Consider the following 18188-nt stretch of genomic DNA (forward strand, 5'->3'; position numbering starts at 1 on the left):
TTTCAGCTAGATGAGACTAACACGGCTACATCTCTATTACTATTCAAAGACGTACACATTAAACCCGCTTTGAATGAGGTGTCCATGCTCAAACAGCACCCTTGATTTGTAGAGACTAGGACACCAGGGGTCTCCTTACCTCAGCCCAGCACAAAGTGTGGGGATTTCAGAGTGACATCTCAGGCACCCTTGGGCAATCTGGACTAGAGACCTGGGATTCTCTCCTCTCCCTGCAGCAGAACTCTGCCTAAGGAGCAGGCTGGCAGTGCATGTCCCTGTGGGATGGCACCAAGGGGAGAGACACTGAGGCTTATTTCCAAGAGAAAAGGGCTAGGAGTGGGATTCTCATTGTTCTCTCAGTCGAGTTCATTCCTGCACTGCTCGGGCTGGCACAGGACCATGGGCAGCAGTGTGGGCCTCCCCTACGTAGGCCAAGTCTACATGGACACTTGACAGTGCTGTAACTTTCTGGCTCAGGGATGTGAAAAAACACCCCCCCCCCCCCCACTGAACACAGCAAGTTACAGCACTGCAAAGTGCCAGTGTGAACCAGACAACCAGACTACAGCTCTCCCAGCACTGTTAGCTACTCCCCTGACAGAGGGGGGGGTCACCCAGAGCGCTGGGAGAGCTCTCTCCCAGCATGTGTGGGATGGCCACACTTTCACTTTAAAGCGCTGCTGCGGCTGCATGCAGAGCTGTTAAGTGTAGGAGACACAGCCAGAGGAGCTGTCAGGGCACGGGTTAAGGTGGCCCTAACTTCTGCCTCTCACTGCCATTGCCCTTATGGGGCTTGTGGTGCAGCCTTAGGGAAGATGATGCCCTGACCCCTGTGGGCATAGCACCACCCAATTCTCCTGGTATCCGTGAGTTCCCCAACCTGTGCCTCCCTTTACCACTAACCCCTGCATTGTGCCTTCTTTACCCCAACTTCTGCACTGCATCCCCTTTCTTCCCAACCCCTGCACTTTCCTCCCACCTGGGCCCCAACCCCAGCCCTGTGCTTCCACCTTGCCCCATCACACTCCCTCTCTGCCCAATACCCTCCACTCCCTTTGCCCAGCAACACCCATGCCCAGTTGCCACTCTGGCTATGGCACCTTGGGCAGGGCCCAGTTTCCCCAGCCTTAAGGCCCTTGCTGATTGCAGAGTGACCCCAGCCATGTCTCAGCTCACTCCTCCCTCTGGCTGTATGCCTTGTCTTGCCCAGAAGGTCCCGTGTATCAGGGGCTTCCGTAGAGGTGGTAAGTCCGTGCTCTAGGCCACTGCTGATAGTGGAGTGGAGGGAGGGTTGGGCGGAGCCTGCAGGGCTTCTATATTGTTGTCCGTTTTGGCGATTATAACCTCCATTCCACTCCACACGTGCAACCCCAGGGAGGTCAAGGTTGAGGGCTGAACATTCCCTGTCCCTCCTCTTGGCTTCCTTTTTCTCCTGCAGGGTTTGAATCATGTAAAGAGGCGAAAGAGACACTGGCTTCAGTTCCAGTTGCTGCGGGGCACAGGGGACTGGAGGTTCGGGGTGGGGGCACCAGCCTCTCTCTTTGCCAAGAGCTGTAAGCATGTGGGCAGGGGAGAGGGCAGTGGAGGCCCGAGAGAGAGCAGCACTGGTCTGTGGAGTGCACTGGAAAGCAGAAGGGTCATTCTGAATTAGCACGGGAGAGAGAGAGGAAGTTGGTGAAAGTGACCAAGGAAGGAGAGGCTGCAAGCTACATTAGACAACCACATGTAGAAGCAGTGGCCATTAATTGCTCAGAGATATGTGACTGTACTGAGAAAGCACTTCCAGTGACCAGAGCCATTTCAGAACCGCAGCCTTACTCAGCGACTGCACTCAGCGGCCATGCCCAGGAACAAGATCTAATGCTCGGAACAGGCACTGCACTACATGCAGAACCACCTCTGCCTTCAGGCGCACGCACGTAAACAAGGACAGAAGCTGGCCTAGCAGCTGTAGCACAGGTAGATCTACAGGAACATCTGGGCCTTAAAGCAACAGGTGCTGGTGCCCTACAATGTCGGCATCTGTGGTTGCTAGGGGAGTGATGATAGCAGGATCCTTAGGCCTCAGATCTGTCGCGAGAATCAGAGGTCCGATGATGCATACCCAAGGGGGGAAGGACAGAACCAGGTGGACCATTTTATCAAATAAAAAATATTTATTTATAACAGTGATGAATTTATAGTATTTATTCTGAGATTTTTAATAGACCGTGTTAATAATGAATTTACAGTATTTATTATGCTTATTCTATGATTTCTAGTTAAACGTGTCAGAGATATAAGGATGGGATGGTGAGGGGAATAGTCTCTATTCTAAAAATATCCAACTACACTAATTAAATAACAGTGATAGCTACAAACTCTATGTACTACCTAAAACAACTACAACACTAAGCTTATACAATAAGAAAAATCAAATCATACATACCAACTTACACAGCACACGGAACATTTCAAAGATATCGGTTCGGTTGCGAAGGACTTGGTTATGCCCGAGAGTCAGGGCAGGTAGCTGGTCGGCTGATCAGGCCAGCAGCGCTTTGAAGTATACAGGAAGGCATACGCATGGTGGTACGTGTGTTGCGAAGACCTCCCTGAGCGAACTGTGCGATGGGTATTTATCCCCAAATCTGCATATTGCTTTCCCACGCTTGCATATTACCATATATGGCCCAATGGTCACCAAGTGGGGGGTCTGTGTCCCAGGGGTTGGGCCCAAACTGAGCAGGTTTCATGCGACCAGGTAAGCCCCGCAGTTCTCATGCCAAGGTGAAGGGTGGGAGAGTCTGAGGCTATTTTCCCCTTTTCACACCTTCCCTTTTTCTAAAGGCAATGGTATGCAGGAAGGGTGCGGCCGGTTTCTCCTGAGGAGTACTGCAGCCCACTATAGCAAGAGCAGCCTGGCCACAGATTTTACTGGGGGGGGGGGGAAGAAGGAGCAGGAGCAGGGTTTTTTTCTAACAAGATCCTGTGATGGAACGTGGCAGTGAGCAGATGGCAACTGAGGCCTTCTGGCTGGCTAAGTTTTTCTTGTTACAGACTAACTCAGCTACCCCTCTGAAGCATACTTACAGAGATACTTCCATTTCTGATGATGAACATTTTTACCCACAAATAACATTTCAATGCCACTGCCTCAAAATGAGGAGGTCATTAATCAAGACACAGAAATGCTAACAGTACCAATAAACACAGAAACTGATAACTGGAAAAAACTTCTTGAGCACATATTGAATGTCATTCTTTTTCTCTCTGAATGGGGATTGGCTTGGTTTGATTCCAGTCAACGTATCAATGACCCTACAAATGGAAACTTTCTTAGTATACCTGAGCTTCTTTGCAAGTATGACCCACATCAGGCCATGTTAAGTGTGTTCATGAATCACAAGAAAGCAGAAAATGCATGCAAGTCCATTATCTGTCTACCAGAATACAAAACAAGTTTATTGAGCTGTGTGAGACATTTGTGCAAACAACAATTCTTGAAGAGATACGACATGCAAAGTACTTTTCAATTATTATTGATGCAACTCCAGACTGTTCTCATAAAGAACAGATGACCTTGGTTGTTCGATATGTTAAAATTGTAGGAAATTCAAAGGTTTCAATTGAAGAATGATTAATTTTGTTTGATAATTTCATGAAAAAAGCTGGATAACAAATCACCGCTCATGTATTAAAAATTCTGGTAGGCTTCAAATTAAATGTTCACGTCTGCATTGGCCAAGCCTATGACAATGGATCCAATATAGCTGGGAAGTACAAAGTACAAGCAGTCCTTCTTGAGCAAAATCCAAGCTGTATTTTCTCCAATGATGGCAACCACATACTAAATCTTGTCAGCGTTGATTGCTCTGAATTGTGCAAGGAAGCAATCACATACTTTGGAACAATCCAGCAATTGTACCTCTTCAGTAGCAGTCCTCAAAAGTGGGAAATTCTGAAGCCGCATCTGCCTGTTTTCCTTCATGGCATGTTGACAGCGAGATGATCAGCACAAATCGATGATGTTAAACCAGTTGCACAGCATTTGGACTCTGTGAGAAAGGTTTTAGGTGAGCTTCAATCTCTTACTCTCACAGCACAAGCTTGCACTGAGTTTAAGTCAATTCAGAAGTATACAACCAACTTTGAATGCATTTTAATGTTGTCATGTAGATAAAGCTGCTAAAAATGATCCACGAAACTAATCTTGTAATTGGAGCATGCAATGCTGCATTAGACGTTGAGAGGGATAATATTGAACAACTCCTTAAAGATATTCAAAAGATTTGTGATCAATGGATGCAAATCTTTCTGAGTCTAAATCAGAAGCACAGGGTATTGACATTTCATCTGTTTTCTCCTCCAACTGCAGCATAACATCTCAATCTGATGCAGAAAGGCACTATCAAATCAATTGTTTTTGTTATTATTGACTCTATCAAATCTGGTCTCACATGTCGATTTGAAACAAAATACAGGACTATGTAGCACTTTAAAGACTAACAAGATGGTTTATTAGATGATGAGCTTTTGTGGGCCAGACCCACTTCCTCAGATCAAATAGTGGAAGAAAATAGTCACAACCATATATACCAAAGGATACAATTTTAAAAAATGAACACATATGAAAAGGACAAATCACATTTCAGAACACCATACGATCCATCATCTATAGCCAAGCCCTTCGATACTCCCACTGACAGAGACCAGAAACTTCAGGATCTCTACCAAGCATTTATAAACCTCAACTACCCACCTGGAAAAATAAAAAAGCTAATTGAAAGAGCCAAACGAACACCTAGAAACCATCTACTACAAGACAGACCCAAGAAAACCAACAATAGAACACCACTTGTCATCACCTACAGCTCCCAACTTAAACCTGTCCAACACATTATCAATAAATTACAGCCTATACTGGAACAGGACACTAAACTCCAAGAAGCTCTGGGAGACAGACCCATAGTCTCCTATAGACAACCACCTAACCTCAAGATGATTCTTACCAACAACCACAGGACATATCACACTAATACCAACCCTGGTACTTTTCCTTGCAACAAACCCCGTTGCCAGCTTTGTCCACATATTCACTCTGCTGACACCATTATTGGGCCTAACCAAGTGAGTTGTAAGATCAAGAATACATATTCCTGCGCATCCAGAAATATAATCTATGCTATCATGTGCCGAAAGTGTCCGTCTGCTATGTACATTGGACAAACGTCTCAGACACTTCGCCAAAGAATCAATGCCCATAAAACAGACATTAGACAGGATCACAAAGAAAAAACAGTTTCTTGCCATTTCAACCAGAAAGGACACTGTCTCAATGACCTAATCACATGCATCCTACTTCAGAAGACATTCAAATCTGCACTTGAAAGGGAATCCTCTGAACTGGCATTCATGCTAAAATTCAACACTCTCCGCAGGGGGCTGAACAAAGACCCCAACTACCTTACCCATTACAAAGATAGCTTCCCCAATTATCACCTCTAATACCATTAACTCACAGACATCTTCCCTTCCCCACCTCTAATATCATTAACTCACAGGTATTTACCTTCCTTCCCCCCCCCTCCCTCTGCAACCCCTCTCTGTTCTGAAATGTGATTTGTCCTTTTCATACATGTTCATTTTTTTTAATTGTATCCTTTGGTATATATGGTTGTGGCTATTTTCTTCCACTATTTGATCTGAGGAAGTGGGTCTGGCCCACAAAAGCTCATCATCTAATAAACCATCTTGTTAGTCTTTAAAGTGCTACATAGTCCTGTATTTTGTTTCAGCTACACCAGACTAACACGGCTACAGTTCTATCACTATGTCGATTTGAGTCACTACAACAAATTTGTACCCTTTTTGGATTCCTCTGAGAGTTCCAAGAACTAGGTGATAAAGATCTATATTCAATGGCTGAACAGTTTCAACAAAAGTACAACAGTGAAATGTCAAGAGATCTCTGTGACAAGATTGTCTTTCTGAAATGTATAGATTCCACCAACTTTAAATCAGACTGCAAGCCAAAGGAACTGCTTCAAGAAATATTCAATCTCAGCCTGTCGACTGTATTTCCTAATATCTCAATTTCATTACATATTTCTGTCAAGTCTCCCTGCACCAGTGGCTTCACGTGAATGCACATTCAATGTGTTAAAACAAGTAAAGAACTATCATTGTTCTACAATGGGACAAGAGCGTTTGAATGGGCTTGCAGTGCTTAACTTAACAGTGATGCTACACGTAAATTAGATTTTTCTTCAATTATAAAAGAGTTTGCACACAACAAAGCCTGCAAAGCACTCCTAAAATGAAGAGTTTTACTTGCAGTAGAAACTCACAATTAAAGGTACATTTTTAATACACATGCTATTGCTATAATGACTTAACTGTTAATAAATAAATGTCTCAAGTGTTCATTTTCATATATTCTTTTGGTTTTAGTATGACCCTGCAAATGAGAAGTTAGATATGTCTGGGGCCTGGGGCCTGGGGCTAGGGCTGGGCTGGGCTGGGGGCTCTAAACTCAAAGTGGCCCTTGCCTGTGTCATTCTCTGAGAGGGCTTGTCCATGCTATCAGGCCACAGCACATGCCACCCAATCCTTTAACCCTTTGGGGACTGGCGACGGTCACCTGACAACCAGCTTCTTCCTTAGCTGTTTATTGTGGACAGGAACAGGGAAGAAGAAAGGGATCTGGTCACTGACAGGTGCAGCAGGCTGAGAGGAACAGAAGCCAACATGCCCAGGCTCCCTGCTGGGACCCCTGCTCCCAGCATGCCACTCCCAGCCTCCCTGCTGTCTATTCCTGACTCAGCTCTGAAAAGCAAGGGGAAGGGGAACAGATCAGGAAAAAGGTAGGGAAGACCTGGAATCTAGCACACCCCATTTAGGGAAGGTGATTGAGCACTGGAATATCAGGCCATCGGAAGTGATGGTTTCCCAGCAGGGCTCCAATTGACCCCGACTCTCATCACTGGTGAGAAGGGCACATGAGGCTCATAACAATCAGGCCCCCACTCACGCTCGGTGCAATAAACTGTGATGTCATTATGCAGCATTACTACCCTGCCCTATACACGAGCAAGTGCATGGCTTATGCAGTGTGCAAGTAGCATTTGTGCCTCTCCAGCTGTCTGGGCATTTCTAGTTGGCCTCATTAGTAAATCATTTCAGCCATGAGTAATAATAGTGTTTCAGGCTGAAATATTCAAAGCCAGGGGCAAGTACAAATTCATTAACGTGCTTTTGCTGGGCCTAGGTAATGGCACTTGATTTACAGATCAGGCAACTGAGGCACGGACTAGCTGTGCAAGTGGGGCATGATCACTGGGAGCCTCTGACTCAGTTCTGCTCACATGCTAACCCTAGGCCCTTGCTAACCATAGCAGCACAATGTCAATCTAAGGCAGTGAGCTGTCTGGGGGGTCCTAGGAACTGGGGAGATCAACAGGCTATCTGGTCTAGGAGCCCGACTCTGTTAGTGGCCAGCACCAGGGGCTGTAGAGAGCCCCTATAAAGGTCAAGTAGGCACTAGCATATGCCCATTGGGGAAGTACTTTTCAGGCAGTTACTTACCAGTGTATGTCCTAAAAGTGTGGACATTCTAATCCTGTCTCAGTATTTACATTCTTCATGTAACTGCAGATAGTCATTGGTTTTGAAAGGTGGGATTTTCAAAGGAGCTTATGGGAGTTAGGGGTACTCCAATGGGCTCTAGGTGCCTAACTCGTGTAAACTCCTCTGAAAATTCCAGACGCAATCTCTAATCCCATTCCCAACCCTAGTCATGTCTTGGAGCAGTGAGTCCGGCGAGGCAATTAAGGTTTGTGAAATTAGCCATTTTATTTTATTGGCTTAAAATGCGTGTTGCCTTTTAATTTCACTATATCATGGAAATGCGGTGGCCCAGAACACTCCATCCCAAAAACATGCCCAGGCTCCCTTATCGGCTGTCAACTGGGATAAAAAGATATTCCAGTGGGTTGTAATCTGCATGCAGTCTGATGTCTCTCAACCCTGCCAGTCCCATCCTCTTCCAGTAGGTATCTCTGCAGGGAATGGCATAGGAATGTTGGCTTTAGCCCCAGCTTTTCTTGGGTTAGAAAATGCTGAATGAATGCCGTGTGAAGGGCCTTGGATAGCAGTTCCATTCCCTCTCAGCAAGAGTCACTGTTGGGAACGGTATGAACACACGGTCTGTGTAAGCTGAATTTGTGATACTTATGTCCTTCTTTCAGGTGGCTTCCCCTAGACATCCCCCTTGTTTTTTAGCTTGAATCATATTTTAAAAATAGAAAATGAGTTTCCTCAAGAAAGGAAGACACATACACACACACACATGCATGCACACAATTCATGTGCTGGCAAAGATTTTGTGGAACAATCCTGGCCTTGCCTCAGAGAGAGCTGGAGCACAGCCTTAAATCAGTTGGCAATGTTCTAACACCCTCTTTTCTTCCCTTTTCACCCTATTTAACTTCCCTCCCGCGCCAAAATCGGGCTGAATAGTGAGCATGAGAAACCAGGCCGATCGGGGATGGCCCTGTGCCCCTGCCTTTCTTTTGGGATCAGCGTTTTGGCGGGGCCATTTGTGTTCCCTCAGCCAATCTCCCTCTGCAACAATGAGGGCTATAATCTCAGGGCAAGGGGGTTGTAAACGTCTCTACACACAGAAGAATGCAGAGCGGAGGGGGGAGAACAGGATGGGGAATCCTCCCCTCCCACCGCTGCCACCGCCAAAGAAAAAAAATTCTTAGACCTGAAGGAGTCACCACTAAATTCCATTCAACTGACAGAAAAGAAATCAAATCCTTTTAAAGAGAGCCCACTTTCACCACAAGAATGCTCCCCGGGCCTTTTGTCGTGCTGCTTTGCTTTCTTACAGCACCGCTGAGGAAGCTGCTCCAATACATTAACCAGTTTAACTTGCTCGTGACCCCCTCTGCCCAACACACAATGAGGCTCTTCTCCTGCTTTTTTCCCAACTCCTTTTCAGCGGCTAAATCCCCCGCTGTTCCTCCTCTCGCTGTTTCTTTTGCTCAACCTTTCTCAGGCTTCTTCTTCGGCCGAATGAAATAATAACGCTTTGCATTTCTATGGCGCCTTCCTCCTGGGATCTCAAAGCGCGGAGCATTGATCTCACTACAGGAGAGCCATGCATTACTGGCCCCATTAGACACATGTGAGAGGCTCTGAACCTGGTTGAGGTCAATGCGAGATGCCTGAGGTCACACATCACATCGGTGCCAAAGCTGGAAATAGAACCCAAGCATCCTGATTGTGCAACAGCAAGCAGGCAGCAGTGAGAAGTGAACTAAAATGTGGAGAGATGAGCACAGAAGGGTAAATATGGGGCTGCACTTTCACTAATTGTAAATTAATGCAAAGTCTTATGCCATGAGAGTATCCTAGGAAGAAAAAGGTTCTCAGGCAAGGAGGACGCGAGCTACATCTGAAACTGCATCTCACTGCTACATCGTGCTCCCCTCACCTGGATGTTGTATCCACCTGTTGGTTTTTGTCTTATATTTAGATTGTAATTTCTCCAGGGCAGGGGCTTATTTATTATGAGTTAGCACCCAGGCCAGCGGGGCCAGGCCCTCCAGGCAGGGGCACCGACAGCCTCCTCAGGCCCCTCAGAAAGGTGGAGGAGGCGGCTCTGCACTCTCAGAAGGAGTGGGCCCTTAGCAGAAGGGGCGGAGCCCCCTGTGTCACCTGGAGCACAACGCAGGCCCTCCCCAGTCCTGAGAGCTGCCCACAGCATGCAACATGACACTCCGGCAGCAATTTAAAGGGCTCGTGGCTCCGGATGCCACCACTGCCACAGTAGTTGTGGTGGATGGGAGCTCCAGGCCTCTTTAAATCAATGGACCCCCAGGGCAACTGGCCCCTTTTCCCCTCCTCCCCATCAGCAAGCCTGTCTCCAGGTGTTGTTGCATGCAACTATAATAATTAATAACAGACCAACTAACATATTCAAGAGGCAGCTTGGAAGCGCCGAGCAGCAACGCATATACATTATTCAGAGTCTACGCGCCAAGGTCAGCATTTCTCTCTATAGTCTAGTCACTTTTACTCTTGTGGGTTTATTTGCAGGTTTTTGAGTAGTGCAACTCTTCCCTCAGGAGCACAACTAACTGCCACGGCCATCTGCTCAGCAGTCCTGTAGAAACAGGGTCCTCAAACTTGGTGAGACAGAGCATCCCCGTCAAGTCTGTCGGCTGGATTCAACAGCAATCAAAGGGCAGATAGGGGCCGGAGCAATTAAATATCGGAGCAAGAGTTTTATGTCCATGGAGTGGGAGGGAATTCAGTTGCAATTGCTCTGACCCATCGAGCTCACGCTAGGGGTCAGCCCTTTATAAAGAGCCAAACTGTAGTAGAGTTGGGTGGGTTTGAAAGAGGAAATCTTCCCCTCCCACCTCTGCCACCACCAATGGAAAAAAATTCTTAGCATGGGTTAGCCATCTCAAATACAAACCTGCCGCTCATCAGTTCTGCTTCTGCCCTGTCCTTAAAAGGCAAGGGTAGGCATGTACTCTCAACTTCAGGTGCAGGTTGAGAAAATCCAGCTCAGTATGCCTCTCTTGCTGCTTAGGGCTGGCCATGTGAGGACCAAGGATGTAAATGAAATCATATTTGCAAGAATGCAGAAAAAGAAATGCTGTCATCAAAGAGGCCAAACTCCTCTCTCACCCCTAGATCAGAAGTGGGTGGGTGGGTGGGTGGGGGTGTGTGTGCGCGCGCACGCATGTGTGTACAAGCGGGGCCAGCTTGAGCCATTCCTGCGCCCCAGGCAGCGCATGCATGGCTCCGCCCCTGGGTGCATGGCGCATGCACGGCCCTGCCCCTCAGCACACTGCGCACCTTACAGCTGCAATCGGGTGCGCAGCGCCTGATTGCAGCTGTAAGGGGAGCCGCGCAGCCCCCGGACCCGGGTGCGTGGTACCTGATTGCAGCTCTAAGAGGCACCACATGGATGGGCGTGCAGCACCCCTTACAGCTGCCATCAGGCGCCCCCCCATAGGTTGGCATCCCAGGCAACTGCCTGGCTAGCCACCCCTCTATTATTCCAGCCCTGTGTACGAGTGGAGAACTTGCAGTCCTGCTTCCAGTGCTGGACCTATTTTAAGTACACAGAGAAGAGTCCATTCTCCAGGGCTGCCTGTCTAGCATGTTTCCCCAGTCCACAAGTCAAAAGAAGGGGGCACTGTAGCTGTTGGTGCAAGACAAATAAGCACTATGTCTTCCTTCTCTAGGAAGGCCTGCATTTAGCTGGCACCTTAGCAATGCTAGCCTCTCCTGGAGACAGGTTAATGTTTTGAATGCCAAACTCCCTGGTGGCTGCACAGGAAGGAACAGGGCAGGAAAGAACGAACTTTAGACCTTATCACCAACACCAGTTTCCTGCTTCCAAGACTTGGCTGGTGCCATGCTGATCTTGGGGTGGGCACAAGCAGGTGCAGAATGTGGTGGGGGTCTAAGGGGTTGGAGGAAAAGACTCCCCCAACAGCTGTTCCACCCGCTAGACTTTTTCCTGAGCTGAGGTGCCCTGCAGGAGGCTTGTCTGCTGTGGGTGAAGGTGGAATCAGAAGAAAGGAACCTGAAAAGGAAGTGTGTGGACATGCAGCTAGAGAGCAGCATACCCAGGGAGGGAGCTGCACTGTAGCAGAACAATAAAAAAGAAAGCCAGGCATCTGCTCTGTCAGGCTGGAATGACCGCAGTTGGCTGACCAGTAACCCTCCGTGAGAAGGTTCTGTTCTGCATACAGCCAAAACCCTGCAGCCAACAAGGACGGAGTCTCCAATAATCAGTTCACATGGTGCCCTGAAGACTGGGAGCCTTGTCTGAATGTTTGCAGTGTTGAGATGCCACAGACTCCTGACACGTCGTTCTGAGCCCAGCAGCAGACAGATCCGTTATTGTTACTGTCATTGTGCAGCGACTGCTGGCATCGGAAGGCAGGCTGGCAGCCGTGCAGCAGCTGGCCTGCCAGGGACCTGAACATCTGTCTGCAGTGCTGATCCCCAGCCACTTCCGAGACCTGGAGAATGGGGGAGCAGCTGGCTGAGGAGAAAGTACATTTCCTCCCTTTTGGCTCCCTTAGAAAGGGGCTCTGTCTTTATTCAGGATCTTGCCTGTGGAGCTTTTCAGACACCGCTTGCCGGGAATCAGCTTGGAGACCAAAAAAATAAAAAAAATGACTCAAAACCCTAAGTTGCAGAAATAATGTTTAGTCATGAGCTTGGGATTCAGTTACTGTGTTTGTTTGGTTTGATGTCTATTGAAATAGGGCTCCTTTGAGGGTTTTTTTGGTTTTTTTTTTTTTGATAGGTCCCTCCTCAGACTCTCTTGGTGCCATGCAAAACAAACCAATGTCTAAAGGCTTCCTCTGCCTCTCCTACACCAGGAACATGAATCATGATTAAAGGGCTGACTAGAGCAATGTATACCATAAATATGGGGAAATGCAAACAGTCTTGCTTTCCTTGGAAAATATTCTCCCTGCCTTAGTTTGTTGATATCCTTAGCATTGTTTATACAGCATCGGAGCTGAACATGACATCTGACAGTAGTAAAACAGTGACTGGGCTTAGGGCCCTTCCCCAAAGACCTATTGTCCATTATTATTTGTATTATGGTGGTGCAAACAGACCTCAGGCAAACTTAGTCCCCTTGTGCCTGGCACAGTGCAAACACACTCAGAGGCAATCCCATATACCCAGCCAGAGCCCTAGTCACTGGACCACCCTGCCTACCCAGCAACAGATTCCAGTAACAGTTCCAGGAAGCATTATGATCATTAAACACCAGGGCTGCGTCTAGATTGGCATGATTTTCCGGAAATGCTTTTAACGGAACACTTTTCCGTTAAAAGCATTTTCAGAACAGAGCATCTAGATTGGCACGGACGCTTTTCCGCAAAAGCACTTTTTGAGGAAAAGCGTCCCTGCCAATCTAGACGCGCTTTTCCGCAAAAAATGCCCCAATTGCCATTTTCGCGATCGGGGCTTTTTTGCACAAAACAAATCTGAGCTGTCTACACTGGCCCTTTTGCGCAAAAGCTTTGCGCAAAAGGGACTTTTGCCTGAACGGGAGCAGAATAGTATTTCCGCAAGAAGCACTGATTTCTTACAGTAGGAAGTCAGTGCTTTTGCGGAAATTCAAGCGGCCAGTGTAGACAGCTGGCAAGTTTTTCCAGAAAAGCGGCTGATTTTCCGGAAAAACTGGCCAGTCTAGACACAGCCCAGTAGTAATACTTTATATCTACATGACACTTTTCATCCATAGATCTCCAGGAGCTCCACAAAGAGGAGCCCGTATCATTGTCCAGATGGAGAACTGAAAGCACACAGCTGCATTGCCGCGTTTACTAAAATGTCCCACCCTCTCAGGTCCCCGGTGTGGGCAGAGCCCCTGTTGGCAGCCACCGTTCTAAAATCAGGTCGTCTGACCATGCTCAGAGCAGGAGAATGTGACATGGCTAAAATGCCAGTGGCTGTGCTAACTCTCCTACTGTAAAGTGAGTTGTGACAGTGGGGGATCATAGCAAATATCCTAGCACAGAAATGCAGGACTTTCTGGGGGGAGAGGGTGCTTTTTTTGTAAATGTGGACTGCAATGTTTTAAAATGTAAAGGAGTTCAAAATAGTCATGCAATGAGTGCACATAAGAGAGGTTAATGAAAAATGTGAGTGGAAGCAATGACTGGCAAAATGATTTTGTTATAACATGCTAAAAATGTATAGAGTAATAAAGGCTTTATAGGAATTACTTTCTGGGATCATGACAGGCAGCAGGGCCACATGGCCCCCTGCTCACTTGGCCAACTGTGCCTGCTGCTGCTCTACCTGGTTGGCGAGGCCAATGCTGGGTGAGTGTGGGCCACCAGCCCCACAGCACTATCCCATCCTCCTAACACAGTGGCTGTGTCTAAACTGACAAGTTTTTCCGCAAAAGCAGGTGTTTTTGCGGAAAAACTTGCCAGCTGTCTACACCGGCCACTTGAATTTCTGCAAGAACACTGACGATCTCATGTAAGAAATCAGAGCTTCTTGCGGAAATACTATGCTGCTCCCATTCGGGCAAAAGTCCTTTTGCGCAAAAGCTTTTGTGCAAAAGGGCCAGTGTAGACAGCTCAGATTTGTTTTGCGCAAAACAGCCCCGATTGCGAAAATGGCGATCGGGGCTTTTTTGTGCAAAAGCGCGTCTAGATTGGCACGGACGCTTTTCTGCAAAAAGTGCTTTTGCGGAAAAGCATCCGTGCCAATCTAGACGCTCTTTTCCGCAAATGCTTTTAACGGAAAACTTTTACGTTAAAAGCATTTGCAGCAAATCATGCCAGTCTAGATGTAGCCAGTGATTCTCAAACTTTTTGGCCTGTGGTCCACCTAGCTCCATGCAAACCTTTCCGCGGACCACCAGTTGTTAATGGAAATTCACCATTAATTACATAATTATGCCCGAGCCATTTTGCTAGTGCTGCAGCTAGGGAGAATGGTTTAATTTAACCAGTAAGAAAGGAAATATTCAATTATTACACAGGTTAAGCACTTTAACTTTCTCATGTTAGTTTATCAAACTTCGTTTTCAATAAAGTTAAATATCAATTTATGTCCAACACCAAAGGTTCCCATGTTTTCTTTATTTGTGGGTGGGGTGAGGAACCTTTTTTGGAATGGGGGCCATTGACCCACAGAAAAATCAGTTGGGGACCACACAAGTGAGAAGCAAAAAAACCCCTCCAAACCTCTCCAACACTCACTGATGTGGCCCCCAACAGCGACACCTTCCTCCTCTGGTGCTCCAGCTCCATGGGGTGAGGGAGAGGGACAGGGAGGACTGAAGTGTATTAAGGTTAGAGTTGGGTGGCTTCCCATAGGCCAGCTTTACTCTTCTGGGGTTTCAGGGTTAGTGGATTTTGTGGATTCCCCTGGTCTTTGGGGTGGGACAAAAATGAGGGGTTCAGTGTGTGGAACAGGGCTTCCAGTGCGTGGGATGGGGTAAGAATGCAGGATCTGGGCAGGAGGTGAGGTGCAGGATGGGGTGAGGCTGTGAGGTCTGGGCAAGATGTGGGGTGTAGGAGGGGGTGAGAGTGCAAGATCTGGGTGGGAGGTAGGGTGCAGGAGCAGGCTGGCCAGGGGGGAGGAGGCAAGAGCAAGGGTAGGTTCAAGAGCAGGGTGGAGATAAGGTCTTTGGCCAGGAAGGTGGGTACAAGAGTAGGCTGGGGGTGGGGTGTCTAGTCAGGAGGGCGGGTGCAGGAGCAGAGTAGGGATAGGGTACTTGGCCTAGGGGGAAGGTACAAGGCAGGCTTGGGGTAGAGTGTCTGGTCAGGGGGAGGATGCAGAAGGAGGCTGGGAGTGGGGGGTATGGCCAGGAGAGAAGGTGCAGGATCAAGGAGGGTGCAGGCTGGGGGTAGGAGCAGGCTGTGGGTGGGGGTGTGTGGTCAGGAGGGAGAGTAAAGGAATGGCGTGGGGGTGCGGGGTCTCGGCAGGAGGTTGTGCAGGAGCACGGTAGGGCCGTGGGGTCTGGGCATGAGGGGGCAGTGGGGGTCACTCACTTGCTTAAGCACCCTGTGCCTCTCCCAGGCATCGTGTTTCAGGCACAGCCTCCTGCTGCTCCCATTGGCTGGAATACAGCCAACGGGAGCAGCAGGGAAAGCCTCCAGGCAGTGGTCAGTGTGCTGCTGTCTCCCCAGCTAGGGAAGGGGCGGGGGGAGCAGCAGCATGCGGAGTCACTTCTAGCTCTGCTTCTGGCTCTGCTTCTGGCTCTGCTTCACTCCGCTTCTTCCCCATGAAGTGGATCCTGCAGGGTGGCTCAGGGCTCCTTCCCACCCCAGAGGGAAGCCAGTATTGGTGCTCCAACTTCATGCGGGGCGGGGAGGGACACAACGCTGGAGCACCAGCGCAGGCTCCCTGCTACGGGGAGAGGGAGAGAGAATGGAAGGGGGAAGCTGAGCTTGAGCCGTGGACCACCTGGAAGGGGGTGGCTGCAGTTTGAGAACCACTGCCCTAACAGAGCCCCCTCACTCTTACTTGGGAGACCATGGGAGGTACGTTCGCACCCTTCGCACACACCCCTCCTGAAGACAGTCCGGGAAAGGACCCAGAGACAATAGCCTGTGATTTTCCCCAGGCTCCCATAGACAAGGATGGGAACAAACTCAAATCTCCCGAGTCTTGTTTTGATCAATATGAGATAAAGTGGTGATCCTGAGGGTGGGGGAAGGGTTGCTACTCCCAGCCTTAGAAGAGGCCAGTGAGAAATGTACAGTTTGAATTGAGTATGTAACCAGGGTGGTCTGCTTCATAGTAACCTCTTGGATACAGTTGTGAGAAAAACGCGCCACTGTGCCCAATCCTGCCTTGGCTCTGCTAATCAGTGTCCCTGTGCGTTGGCTGTTCTGCCTGCCACGACAAATCAGGCAGAAATTGAAAAGGCGGGGAAATAGAAACCACAGCGATAATTCAATTTACAGCAAGGTTGTTCCCTGTTTGATTTGGTCACACTACACAGCCATGTAGACGTCCCAGATCAATACACAGCTTTAGAATCTCAAGGTCTGGGGCCAGCAGTAGCTGGATGGAAGCCAGGGCAGGCAATGGGGGCAAGTGCTGCACGAGGAAGCAGGGACCAGTTCCACAGAGAAAGCTACTATAGAGCTTCCATTCAATTGACGTGAGTGAAGGAGGATGGTGAGTCTGGGATACAGAGGGACTGAATAGGGCTGTGTGTAGACACTATTCAATATCACGACAGCAAGCATGGGAATGATGAAGGTACCTTTATGAAACAACAGTAAGGATAGAGGCCGGGGGAAAGATTCACTGGAGGGCAGTGACAGCAGAAAATGGGGAGGCAAAGAGATTGCTACAAGACGGCTTGCTAAAGATTGTATCAGTGTTCCACATGCAAAGCAGAGAAGGCAATTTGTTCACTGCCTACCCAGAGAGGCCTCAATGGGATATTGTGTCTAGAAACATGGAGAAATGACCTCTATGATAATAGTATGGAATTCCTGAGCTGAGCTGACAAAACTACACGTCTAGACTACATGCCTCTGTTGCCAGAGGCATGTAGATTAGGCTACCAGACATAGGAAAATGAAGCGGCGATTTAAATAATCGCCGCTTCATTTAAATGTACATGGCTGCTGACAAACAGATGATCAGCTGTTTGTCGGCTCAGAGTGATAGTCTGGATGCGCGGGTGGCGACATCAAAGGTATTTGTCGACCACCCAGGTATACCTCATCCCAGGAGGCATACCTGGGTGGTCGACAAATACCTTTGATGTCGACACCCGCGCGTCCAGACTATCGCGCTGAGCTGACAAACAGCTGATCAGCTGTTTGTCGGCTCAGCGCGGCAGCCATGTAAATTTAAATGAAGCGGCAATTATTTAAATCGCCGCTTCATTTTCCTATGTCTGGTAGCCTAATCTACATGCCTCTGGCGACAGAGGCATGTAGTCTAGATGTACTAAAAGTCCCTTGGGAAGTACAGCTGACTTAATGACTGCTTTTCACACCTTTCCTCTGCAAATGTAGGACCATTAGAGATGAGTTCCAGGAGCAGCATTTGACTCTGGGCTTCAAAAGCTCTGCATTTCGAAGGCATTCAGATCCAGAGTTTGGTTCAGTCCATTTAAAGAGAGAATCCATTTGCAAAATATAGCTCCGGCTACACGTTTAAAACCTCCAACATTCAGACAGAGGTGCTCTCCCTAGGCTGCTATTGTTTCAACACCAAGGACTGTGCCAGCAGCATTACAGAACAAATAGAAACACACAGTGCACCCTGAGGAGTTTACACCCTAAGGCCCTGATCCTGCAATCGGTGAGCAGAAAAGAGGGCTCTGCTCTACCCAGATGTGAGGGGAGGGGTCTATGAGAACAGATCTGAGGGTGGGATCAGGAACTAGCCCTACATGTGATGTGACAAGCAGGGAAGGAGTGGGGTGGGGAAGAACAAGGATTACAGGGGGTCTTAGTTTAGATGTTTGCATATCTTGAGGCTACAATTTAAAGCATCAGAGGGGTAGCCTTGTTAATCTGAATCTGCAAAAGTGGCGAGAGTCCTGAGGCACCTTATAGACGAAGCATGCTCCAACACTTCGGTTAGTCTATAAGGTGCCACAGGACTCCTCACTGCTTTTACAATTTAAAGCAGTTTATTAATCATACAATTATTATGTG

The sequence above is a fragment of the Pelodiscus sinensis genome, chromosome 16 (genome assembly GCF_049634645.1).
Source record: "Pelodiscus sinensis isolate JC-2024 chromosome 16, ASM4963464v1, whole genome shotgun sequence".
NCBI lineage: Eukaryota > Metazoa > Chordata > Testudines > Trionychidae > Pelodiscus > Pelodiscus sinensis.